Source organism: Bubalus bubalis, chromosome 8 (genome assembly GCF_019923935.1).
Source record: "Bubalus bubalis isolate 160015118507 breed Murrah chromosome 8, NDDB_SH_1, whole genome shotgun sequence".
NCBI classification, from domain to species: Eukaryota; Metazoa; Chordata; class Mammalia; order Artiodactyla; family Bovidae; genus Bubalus; species Bubalus bubalis.
Genome location: NC_059164.1, coordinates 6734252 through 6746518, shown reverse-complemented (window position 1 = coordinate 6746518; position 12267 = coordinate 6734252). Strand labels below are relative to the sequence as shown.

The following is a 12267-nucleotide window of genomic DNA, read 5'->3' as shown; positions in this document are numbered from 1 at the left end:
TGGTCTCCCCATGTCTCTCTCTCACTCTGGCTGAGTCTCCATCTGGAGCGCGGAACCCACCATGCTTACTAATTTTGCCTGGGCTTCTAAGATCCGACCGGGGAGGCATCAGTGTCTCCTCTCCTTCGGGAGAATGGAAGGACGCCTGCGGCCTACGTAAGTGGTGCAAGCTTCTTGTCTTGAAGTTTTATTGGTCCCCCGCGTAAACCAAGCTACTCAGCCTCTTTTCTCCGCTGAATTTTCCTACTGAGCTATCCTCATTCTATTACTCTTTATATCTTTAATTAATATCTAATTGAAGCTATTGTATCCTGACCCTTGCCGACGCCGTCCCCGCTTCGAATACCCTGGATCAGCCGGGGCTGAACCCCGGCAATAGCAGTATTGTTTTGAACGGAATATGTTTTTTGAGAGGGAGGTCACAACAGCAGGCTTAAAATATACAGGACAACATGTTATAAACATATATGCTATCATCTAGGCTTTGTTCCATGTATGGAGCATATGCAGAGTAGATTTGACTTAATTCTTAAGGACTCTAGGATTTTTGGAATGGTGAATGAGCTTTGGCTTCAATTTAATGCCACCAACTGCATTAGCCCCTAACAAGAGTTAACCTGTCCTTTGAAGTTTCGAAGACAAGAACTGACTTCTCATCTCTACCTATGAAAGTGCCACATGACATCTTCTTTCAATTTAAGGCTGTTTCATCTCCACTGAAAATCTGTTGTACAGTATAGCCACATTCATGAGTGATCTGAGCTACATCTTCTGGGTAACTTGCTACAGGCTCCACAGCAGCACTTGCTGCTTCTCCTTGCACTTTGATGTTATGGAGATGCATTCTTCCCCTAAATGTTATGAAAAAAGCGCTGATATCTCCCAACTTTTCTTCTGCAGCTTCCTCACCTCTTGCAGCCTTCATAGAATTGAAGAAGAGAGTTGAAGCCTTGCTCTAGACTAGGCTTAGGCTCAGGGGAATGTTGTGGTTGATTTGATCTTCTATCCAGACCACTATACTCACTGGACATGAGTTTGAGCAAACTTTGGGAGATAGTAGAGGAGAGGGAAGTCTGGCATGCTGCAGTCCATGGGGTCACAAGAGTTGGACATGACTTAGTGTCTAACAACACCCAGATTGCTAAAACTTTCTCCATATCAGCAATAAGGCTGTTTCACTTTCTTGTCATTCTTGTGTTCAGTGAGGTGACTTCTTTAATTTCCTGTAAGAACTTCTCCTTTGCATTCACAACTTAGTCAACTGATGCAAGAGGCCTAGTTTTCAGCCTAACTCAACTTTCTCCATGCCTTCCTCACTAAGCTTAATCAGCTCTAGTTATTTATTTGAATTTCTTTTTTAAATTTTATTTAAGTTGGGGGATAATTACTTTACAATATTGTAATGGTTTTTGCCATACATCAACATTAACCATCCACAGGTATACAGTTGTCCCCCCATCCTGAACTGACATCCCACCTCCCTCCCCACCCTATCCTTCTGGGTTGTCCCTCTGGCTTTGGGTTCCCCATCTATTTTACATATGGTAATGTACATGTTTCAATACTGTTCTCTCAAATCATCCCACCCTTGCCTTCTCCCACTGAGATCAAAAGTCTGTTCCTTACGTCTGTGTCTCCTTTGCTTCCCTTCATGTAGGATCATTGTTACTGTCTTTTTAAATTCCATATATATGCATTAATATACAGTATTTGTTTTTCTCTCTATGATTGGCTTCTCTCTGTATGACAGGCTCCAGATTTATAAAGACAGTCTCTTCAACAAGCTGTGCTGGGAAAACTGGTCAACTACATATAAAAGGATGAAACTGGCTCTTTTTTGTGGTGCCTTGGAGGCTGTCGGCTACTTCAGAATGAAGCTAAGCATCTCTTTCATGGCCACTGGCTGCCAGAAACTCATTGAAGTGGACAATGAATGAAAACTTCGTACCTTCTACAAGAAGCGTATGGCCACAGAAGTTGCTGTTGATGCTCTGCGTGAAGAATGGAAGGGTTATGTGGTCCGAATCAGTGGCGGGAACTATAAGCAGGGTTTCCCCATGAAGCAGGGTGTCTTGACCCATGGCCGAGTTCTCCTGCTACTGAGGAAGGAGCATTCCTGTTACAGACCAAGGAGGACTGGAGAGAGAAAGCACAAATCCGTATGGGGTTGCATTGTGGATGCCAATCTGAGTGTTCTCAATTTGGTCATCATGAAAAAAGGGGAGAAGGATATTCCTGGACTCACTGATACTACAGTGCTTCATCGCCTGGGTCCCAAAAGAGCTAGCAGAATCCGCAAACTTCTCAATCTCTCTAAAGAAGATGATGTCCGCCAATATGTTGTGAGAAAGCCCCCAAACAAAGACGGTAAGAAGCCTAGGACTAAAGCACCCAAGATTCAGCATCTCGTGACTCCACGAGTTCTGCAACATAGACGCCAGCGTGTTGCTCTGAAGAAACAGCATACTAAGAAAAATGAAGAAGAGGCTGTAGAATATGCTAAACTTTTGGCCAAGAGAATGAAGGATGCCAAAGAAAAACAGCAGGAACAGATTGCCAAGAGACAGAGGCTTTCTTCTCTGAGAGCTTCTACTTCTAAATCTGAGTCCAGTCAAAAATGAGATGTTCTAAGAGTAACAAATAAACAGGATCAGACATAAAAAAAAAAAAGAATGAAACTAAAACACTTTCTAACATCATACACAAAAATAAACTCAAAATGGATTAAAAATCTAAATGTCAGACCAGAAACTATAAAACTCTTGGAGGAAAACTTAGAATACTCACCAACATAAATCACAGCAAGATCTCTTACAACACATCTCCCAAAACATCTGAAACAAAAACAAAAACAAACAATGGGAACTAATTAAACTTAAAAGCTTTTACACAATGAAGAAAACTATAAGCAAGGTGAAAAGACAGCACTCAGAATGGGAAAAAACAATAGCAAACAAAACAACTGACAAAGAATTAATCTCCAAAATATACAAGCAGCTCATGCAGCTCAATACCAGAAAAACAAACAACCCAATGAAAAAGCGGGCAGACCTAAACAGACATTTCTCCAAAGAAGACAGACAGATGGCTAGTTTTGTAGTTAAAGTGAGAGACTCTTCCTCTCACTTAACACTTAAAGGCCATTTTAGGGTAACTGACTGACCTAATTTCAGTATTGTTGTGTCTCAGGGAACAAGGATGCTTGAGGAGAGGGAGAGAGATGGGGGGACATCTGCCAGATGGAGTGGTCAGAACACACACATTTTTAGGTTAAATTCAAGGTCTTATAAGGGTGTGGTCTGTGGCTCCCCAAAACAATTATAATAGTAACACCAAAAATCACTTATCACAGATCACCATAACAAATATGACAAAAATGAAAAGGTTTGTAATATTGCAAGAATTACCAAAATATGACACAGAGAGACAAAGTGAGCAAATGCTGTTGGGAAAGCGGTGGCCACAGACTTGATTGATGCAGGGTTGCCACAAACTTTCAATTTGTCAAAAAAAAAAAATTGCAAAACATAACAAAGCAAAGCATGCCAAAAACAAGGTTTTCCTATACCAGAAATTAAATGCTTCCCTGCAGAAGAGAGGTACATCACCTCTGCTTTCACTTCGTTGGCCAAGGCATGTCATGTGTCTACTTTAGTGTTGGGAAAATGAGTAGATGGAGACAAGCCACTGGGTGAACACTGGTCAGTGGGAGGAACAGCCATTGCACAGTAACGTCGGCCCTTTGCTCCGAAATTCTATATGCACGTGCAGGTGGAGTGAATAACCAAAAAGAAAGCAGTGATAGATCAAGACATCTTGAAGTCCAGGCCAGCTCCCTACCAGTCATGATGCACTGGCTGAAAACCTGGAAGCTTCTCCGCTGCTCATCTCCCTTTTTTTGGAGTGCACTGCCTTCACACCACAGTGGAGCGCATCCTGGGAAGCCCTTCAATGGTCCTCAGAGACAAGCTGGCCCTGGGAAGTAGGTTGGGAAGATGCACTGTCCTGACTTCCGTGGTTGAGGCCTGAGGTGGTGAACTGTCTCACTTTCAGACTTGAGGGCCCTCCACACAAGCATTCACCATGGCACAAGAACCACACTGCATGGTTATGTGAATGTCACATTTGGGCAGCAGAGTGAGGAGATGAGAGAAGAAAGAACCCCTGTGTCCTCTGGCACTCAGTTTGAGAGAAGTCAGATGTATACCTGAAAGTAGTTTATTTCTTTTTATTTCACTTTCTCTAAGTTCATATTATTCTTGTTAGTTGAACAAGATCATTCTCCTTATGTAGCAAAGCACCACGGCAGATCCCGGTAAAACAAAGCCGTGAAGACTGCCCGATGACCCTTGCTCTTGCCAGGGCCTGCCCAGTCCCCTGGGAACCTCCATACAGTCCTCCATGTGGATGCCCTCCTGCAGCCTCACCGTGTCCTGGACCCTGCCTGGACTCATGAAGGTTCTAATGAGATGCATATTCAGAACTCTCTTGTAACGGGAAATAAGGAGGTGTGAAGAAGTTACATCTCAACAACTCCCGAGATTTGCAGTAGAACTTCCACAAAACAGTGTCCTTAGTCCCTCCTCCTCTGTTCACAGCCTGACTGCCAGACCTCTACTCACCCATCTTTGGTCACCCACACTTCCTAAAACATCAGATTAGTAAATATACCAAGATTGATATCAGGAAGTGAAACATATAGCCAGGCAAAATCTTGTATATACAAGATGTTGGATACTCAGTTGTGTCCAACTCTTTGCAACCCCATGGACTGTAACCTGCCAGGCTCCTCTGTCCATGGAATTCTCCAGGCCAGAATACTGGAGTGGGTAATGATTCCCTTCTCTAGGGGATCCTCCCAACCCAGGGATTGAACTCAGGTCTCCTACATTGCAGGCAGATTCTTTACTGTTTGAGCTACCAGGGAAGCCCTGTATATCTAAAGGTAACACATAAAAGAAAAAAATGATTCAGGGAACTCTGCTATTCAATATTCTGTAATAACCTATATGACAAAAAAATCCAAAAAAGAATGGGTATACATCTGTATATAACTGAATATATGTATAATGAGCATATATACAATGTATATATATATAACTGAATCATTGTGCTGTACACCTGGAATTAACACAACACTGCGAATCAACTTTAATATAAAATAAAAATTAAAAATGTAAGTGATTAATAAACATACTGAAACCTAAACTTACTCGTATTCAAATGATTAACATTGTAAACAAAGCACTCATTTTTACCTTCATGGCTGTTTTAGAAAGCAATAACACCCACTTTGGAAAAAAAATATAGTCAAATATATAAACATTCTGTGCATGCAAATTTCAGTATTTCTTAAACATAAAAGAAATATTCATACTCTTGATCATAAATTTCACTCCTTGGGATTTCTTGTGGGGAAATAAACCACATACACAAAAAGGAAGTGCAAAGATTACAAGTGTTCAAAAGCTGTGGAAAGGTTAACTAAAAAATGGTACATCTATACAGAGAAAATCTTTGCAGCTATTTAAAAAAAATGATGATACAGGAAATATTCATGTATCACAGTCAAGCAAAAAGTAAATATGCACTGCCATAGTTTTGAGCATGGAGTGGCTGTCATATTCCATTTTGGATATTACTATCTCCTTCCCAAACATTCTACAAAAATCATGTACTGTTTTTAAGATCAGAAAAATGTTAACGAAACATTTTGGAATGCATTTGTTATTGTAGGAAATGACAATCATTTTGTACAGGGTTGTTATTTACTCAGCTTATTTAGGTACAAGTTTCTCAGGTGGAAGTGTTATAGTGAAGTTTGTCTTTGCAGGCAAATTTTTCTTGATGCTTTTGGGAACAACTACAATGTGGGTAAGGTACCTCTGCTTAACTTCTCACCAAAACTCTTACCCCAAAACTATGCATGTAGGAACTTAATCAATAGGCAGTGAGATGTAATAGTCACTAAATACAGCAAAGGGGGAAATGAAATGTCCTGTGCTCCCGCCAATCCTGTCTTTGTGGACTCGCTTTGAAGCTCTGGTTGGCTGGGTGGATGAGGAGGCTTTCGTGGTGTCTTCTCTGCTGAGTAGTCAGCTTCCCACTATGTCAGTGCACTTGGATTTTTACCTTCTATAGGATCTATATTTAGTTTACATGCTCTATGCTTGCCACATTTCTTCACTGAATTGTCCTCAAATGTGTCTGTCTCTCTCTCGCTATCTATCTATATATCATCTATTTATTGTCTATCATCTCCATCTATCTACTTACTATCTTTGTCTTTCTGTATCTCTGTCTCTGCTGCTGCCACTACTTTGTCACTTCATCCTCTCTGACTCTGTGGAACCCTATGGACTACAGCCTACCAGGCTCTTCTTCCATGGGATTCTCCTAGCAAGAGTACAAGAATGGGCTGCTATGCCCTACATCTAGGGGATCTTCCCCACCCAGGGATTGAACCTGGGTCTGCTGCATTACAGACAGATTCTTTACAGCTGAGCCACCAGGGAAGTCCATCTCTGCCTCTATCATCTTTCCATCTCCATCTATCTCTATTTATCATTGATCTATTTATCCATATCTACATATGTGTGTGTGCTTGTATGTATTTATGTGTGTATGTGTCTATTATCTATCTATACTTGTCTCTGATGATCATCTCTTTCATGTAAAATGCTGGGATAAGTGGGTATATTTTCTTTCTTTCTTTTTTAATTTAAATGTATTTATTTTAATTGGAGGCTATTTACTTTACAATATTGTATTGGTTTTGCCATACATCAACATGAATGCCCCAAGGGTGTACACATGTTCCCCATCCTGAACCCCCCTCTCACCTCCCTCCCCATATCATCCCTCTGGGTCATCCCAGTGCACCAGCCCCGAACATCCTGTATCCTGCATCGAACCTGGACTGGCGATTCGTTTCTTATATGATATTATACATGTTTCAATGCCATTCTCCCAAATCATCCCACCCTCTCCCTCTCCCACAGAGTCCAAAAGACTGTTCTATACATCTGTGTCTCTTTTGCTGTCTCGCATACAGGGTTATCGTTATCATCTTTTTAAATTCCATATATATGCATTAGTATATTGTATTGGTGTTTTTCTTTCTGGCTTACTTCACTCTGTATAATCAGCTCTAGTTTCATCCACCTAATTAGAACTGATTCAAATGTATTCTTTTTAGTGCTGGCGGCTGCAACTGGCGCATTTAGCGCGGGTGGCTACCCCACATCCGAGGTCAGAGGCAGAAGCCGGGAGGACCCCATGCCCAAGAGGAGGTGGCCAAGAGGAGTTACCCCACGTCTGAGGTCAGGAGCAAGCGGCCAAGAGTGCCAGGCTGCAATGGTGCAGGAACAGCCAAGAGGAGCTACCCCACGTCCAAGGTCAGGGGCAGCAGCCGGGAGGAGCTACCCTGCGTCAGAGGTTAGGGGCAGTGGCCGAGAGGAGCTACCCCACATCCAAGGCCAGGGGCGGTGGCCGGGAGGAGCTACCTGACACCCGAGGCCAGGGGCGGTGGCCGGGAGAAGTAACCCAACTCCCAAGGAGCAGTGGCTGTACAGGCACAGGAAAACCTAGAGCTATTCCACATTCAAGGTCAGAAGGGGTGGCGGTGAGGAGATACCCCTTGTCCAAGGTAAGGAGCAGTGGCTACACTTTGCTGGAGCAGCCGTGAAGAGATACCCCACACCCAAGGTAAGATAAACCCAAGTAAGACAGTAGGTGTTGCAAGAGGGCATCATAGGGCAGACACACTCAAACCATATTCACAGAAAACTAGTCAATCTAATCACACTAGGACCACAGCCTTGTTTAACTCAATGAAACTAAGCCAGGCCCGAGGGGCCACCCAAGATGGATGGGTCATGGTGGAGGGGTCTGACAGAATGTGGTCCACTGGAGAAGGGAATGGCAAACCACTTCAGTATTCTTGCCTTGAGAAACCCATGAACAGTATGAAAAGGCAAACTGATAGGATACTGAAAGAGAAACTCCTCAGGTCAGTAGAGGCCCAATATGCTACTGGAAATCAGTGGAGAAATAACTCCAGAAAGAATGAAGGGATGGAGCCAAAGCAAAAACAATACCCAGCTGTGGATGTGACTGGTGATAGAAGCAAGGTCCGATGCTGTAAAGAGCAATATTGCATAGGAACCTGGAATGTCAGGTCCATGAATCAAGGCAAATTGGAAGTGGTTAAACAAGAGATGGCAAGAGTGAATGTTGACAATCTATGAATCAACGAACTAAAATGGACTGGGATGGATGAATTTAACTCAGATGATCATTATATCTACTACTGGGGGCAGGAATCCCTCAGAAGAAATGGAGTGGCCATCATGGTCAACAAAAGAGTCCAAAATGCAGTACTTGGATGCAATCTCAAAAACGACAGAATGATCTCTGTTTGTTTCCAAGGCAAACCATTCAATATCACAGTAATCCAAGTCTATGCCCCAACCAGTAACATTGAAGAAGCTGAAGTTGAATGGTTCTATGAAGACCTATAAGACCTTTTAGAACTAACACACAAAAAAGATGTCCTTTTCATTATAGGGGACAGGAATGCAAAAGTAGTAGGTCAAGAAATACCTGGAGTAACAGGCAAATTTGGCCTTGGAATATGGAATGAAGCAGGGCAAAGACTAATAGAGTTTTGCCAAGAAAATGCACAGGTCACAGCAAACAACGTAGTCCAACAACACAAGAGAAGACACTACACATGGACATCACGAGATGGTCAACACCGAAACAAGATTGATTATATTCTTTGCAGCCAAAGATGGAGAACCTCTATACAGTCAACAAAAACAAGACCAGGAGGTGACTGTGGATCAGATCATGAACTCCTTATTGCCAAATTCAGACTTAAATTGAAGAAAGTAGGGAAAACCACTAGACCATTCAGGTATGACCTAAATCAAATACCTTATGATTATACAGTAGAAGTGAGAAATAGATTTAAGGGACTAGATCTGATAGAGTGCCTGATGAACTATGGACGGAGTTTCGTGACATTGTATAGGAGACAGGGATCAAGACTATCCTCATGGAAAAGAAATGCAAAAAAGCAAAATGGCTGTCTGGGGAGGCCTTACAAATAGCTGTGAAAAGAAGAGAAGCGAAAAGCAGAGGAGAAAAGGAAAGATATAAGCATCTGAATGCAGAGTTCCAAAGAATAGCAAGAAGAGATAAGAAAGCCTTCTTCAGTGATCAATGCAAAGAAATAGAGGAAAATACGAGATAGCAAAAGAGACACTGATGTATAAAACAGTCTTATGGACTCTGTAGGAGAGGGAGAAGGTGGGAAGATTTGGGAGAATGGCATTGAAACATGTAAAATATCATGTATGAAACGAGTTGCCAGTCCAGGTTCAATGCACGATACTGGATGCTTGGGGCTGGTGCACTGGGACGACCCAGAGGGATGGAATGGGGATGGAGGAGGGAGGAGGGTTCAGGATGGGGAACACATGTATACCTGTGGCGAATTCATTTTGGTATTTGGCAAAACTAATACAATTATGTAAAGTTTAAAAATAAAATAAAATTAAAAAAAATTCAACATTGAGAAAACTAAGGAAAAAAAATGACAATTTCAGAGTTATTTACAAATGTCTGTGAATATATACACATAGACATTGTTAACCACAACAGAATGATTGAACAATAGTACGCCTATATAATAGCTATTGACAGAAATAAAAGTAACATTAGTTGAAAAAAAAAAAAAAGAAAAAAAAAGAAATAGAGGAAAACAACAGGATAGGAAAGACTGGAGATCTCTTCAAAAATTAGAGATACTGAGGGAACATTTCATGCAAAGATGGGCTCAATAAAGGACAGAAATGGTATGGACCTAACAGAAGCAGAAGATATTAAGAAGAGGTGGCAAGAATACACAGAAGAATTGTACAAAAAAATCTTCACGACCCAGATAATCACAACTGTGAGATCACTGATCTAGACCCAGACATCCTGGAATGTGAAGTCAAGCGGGCCTTATAAAGCATCACTACAAACAAAGCTAGTGGAGGTGATGGAATTCCAGTTGAGCTATTCCAAATCCTGAAAGATGATGCTGTGAAAGTGCTGCACTCAATATGCCAGCAAATTGGGACAACTCAGCAGTGGCCACAGGACTGGAAAAGGTGATTTTATTCCAATCCCAAAGAAAGGCAATGCCAAAGAATGCTAAAACTACCACAAAATTGCTCTAATCTCACACGCTAGTAAAGTAATGCTCAAAATTCTCCAAGTCAGGCTTCAGGAATATGTGAACTGTGAAATTCCAGTTGTTTAAGCTGGTTTTAGAAAAGGCAGAGGAACCAGAGACCAAACTGCCAACATCTGCTGGATCATCAAAAAAGCAAGAGATTCCAGAAAAACATCTATTACTGCTTTATTGACTATGCAAAGCCTTTGACTGTGTGGATCACAATAAACTGTGGAAAATCCTGAAAGAGATGGGAATACCAGACCACCTGACTTGCCTCTTGAGAAATTTGTATGCAGGTCAGGAAGCAAAAGTTTGAACTAGACATGGAACAACAGAGTGGTTCCAAATAGGAAAAGGAGTACGTCAAGGCTGTATATTGTCACCCTGCTTATTTAAATTCTATGCAGTGTACATCATGAGAAACGCTGGACTGGAAGAAGCACAAGCTGGAATCAAGATTGCCGGGAGAAATATCAACCTCAGATATGCAGATGACACTACCCTCATGGCAGACAGTGAAGAGGAACTCAAAAGCCTCTTGATGAAAGTGAAAGAGGAGAGTGAAAAAATTGGATTAAAACTCAACATTCAGAAAATGAAGATCATGGCATCTGGTCCCATCACTTCATGGGAAATAGATGGGGAAACAGTGGAAACAGTGTCAGACTTTATTTTTTTGGGCTCCAAAATCACTGCAGATGGTGACTGCAGCCATGAAATTAAAAGACACTTACTCCTTGGAAGGAAAGTTATGACCAACCTAGATGGCATATTGAAAAGCAGAGACATTACTTTGCAAACACAGGTCCGTCTAGTCAAGGCTATGGTTTTTCCAGTAGTCATGTATGGATGTGAGAGTTGGACTTTGAAGAAAGCTGAGCGCTGAAGAATTAATGCTTTTAAACTGTGGTGTTGGAGAAGACTCTTGAGAGTCCCTTGGACTGCAAAGAGATGCAACCGGTCCATTTTGAAGGAGATCAGCCCTGGGATTTCTTTGGAAGGAATGATGCTAAAGCTGAAACTCCAGTACTTTGGCCACCTCATGCGAAGAGTTGACTGATTGGAAAATACTCTGATGCTGGGAGGGATTGGGGGCAGGAGGAGAAGGGGACGACAGAGGATGAGATGGCTGGATGGCATCATGACTCGATGGATGTGAGTCTCAGTGAACTCCGGGAGTTGTGATGGACAGGGAGGCCTGGTGTGCTGTAATTCATGGGGTCGAGAAGAGTCGGACACGACTGAGCGACTGAACTGAATACTCCATTGTGTATATGTACCACAGCTTTCTTATCCATTCATCTGCTGATGGACATCTAGGTGGTTTCCATGTCCTGGCTATTATAAACAGTACTGTGATGAACATTGGGGTACACGTATCTCTTTCAGTTCTGGTGTCCTCAGTGTGTATGCCCAGCAGTGGGATTGCTGGGTCATAAGGCAGTTTTATTTCCAGTTTTTTAAGGAATCTCCACACTGTTCTCCATAGTGGCTGTGCTAGTTTGCATTCCCTCCAACAGTGTAAGAGGGTTCCCTTTTCTCCACACCCTCTCCAGCATTTATTGCTTGTAGACTTTTGGATCGCAGCCATTCTGACTGGTGTGAAATGGTACCTCACTGTGGTTTTGATTTGCATTTCTCTGATAATGAGTGATGTTGAGCATCTTTTCATGTGTTTGTTAGCCATCTGTATGTCTTCTTTGGAGAAATGTTTATTTAGTTCTCTGGCTCATTTTTGATTGGGTCGTTTATTTTTTCTGGAGTTGAGCTGTAGGCGTTGCTTGTATATTTTTGAGATTAGTTGTTTGTCAGTTGCTTCATTTGCTATTATTTTCTCCCATTCTGAAGGCTGTCTTTTCACCTTGCTTATAGCTTCTTTTGTTGTGCAGAAGCTTTTAAGTTTAATTAGGTCCCATTTGTTTATTTTTGCTTTTATTTCCAAGATTCTTGGAGGTGGGTCATAGAGCATCCTGCTGTGATTTATGTCGGAGAGTGTTTTGCCTATGTTCTCCTTTAAGAGTTTTATAGTTTCTGGT

General features: G+C 41.9%; 1 pseudogene; it reads left to right on the top strand.

Annotated features, from left to right (window-relative positions):
• The first annotated feature begins 1871 nt into the window (after window positions 1-1871).
• On the top strand, window positions 1872-2689 carry LOC102403390 (annotated as a pseudogene).
• Window positions 2690-12267: the final 9578 nt, after the last annotated feature.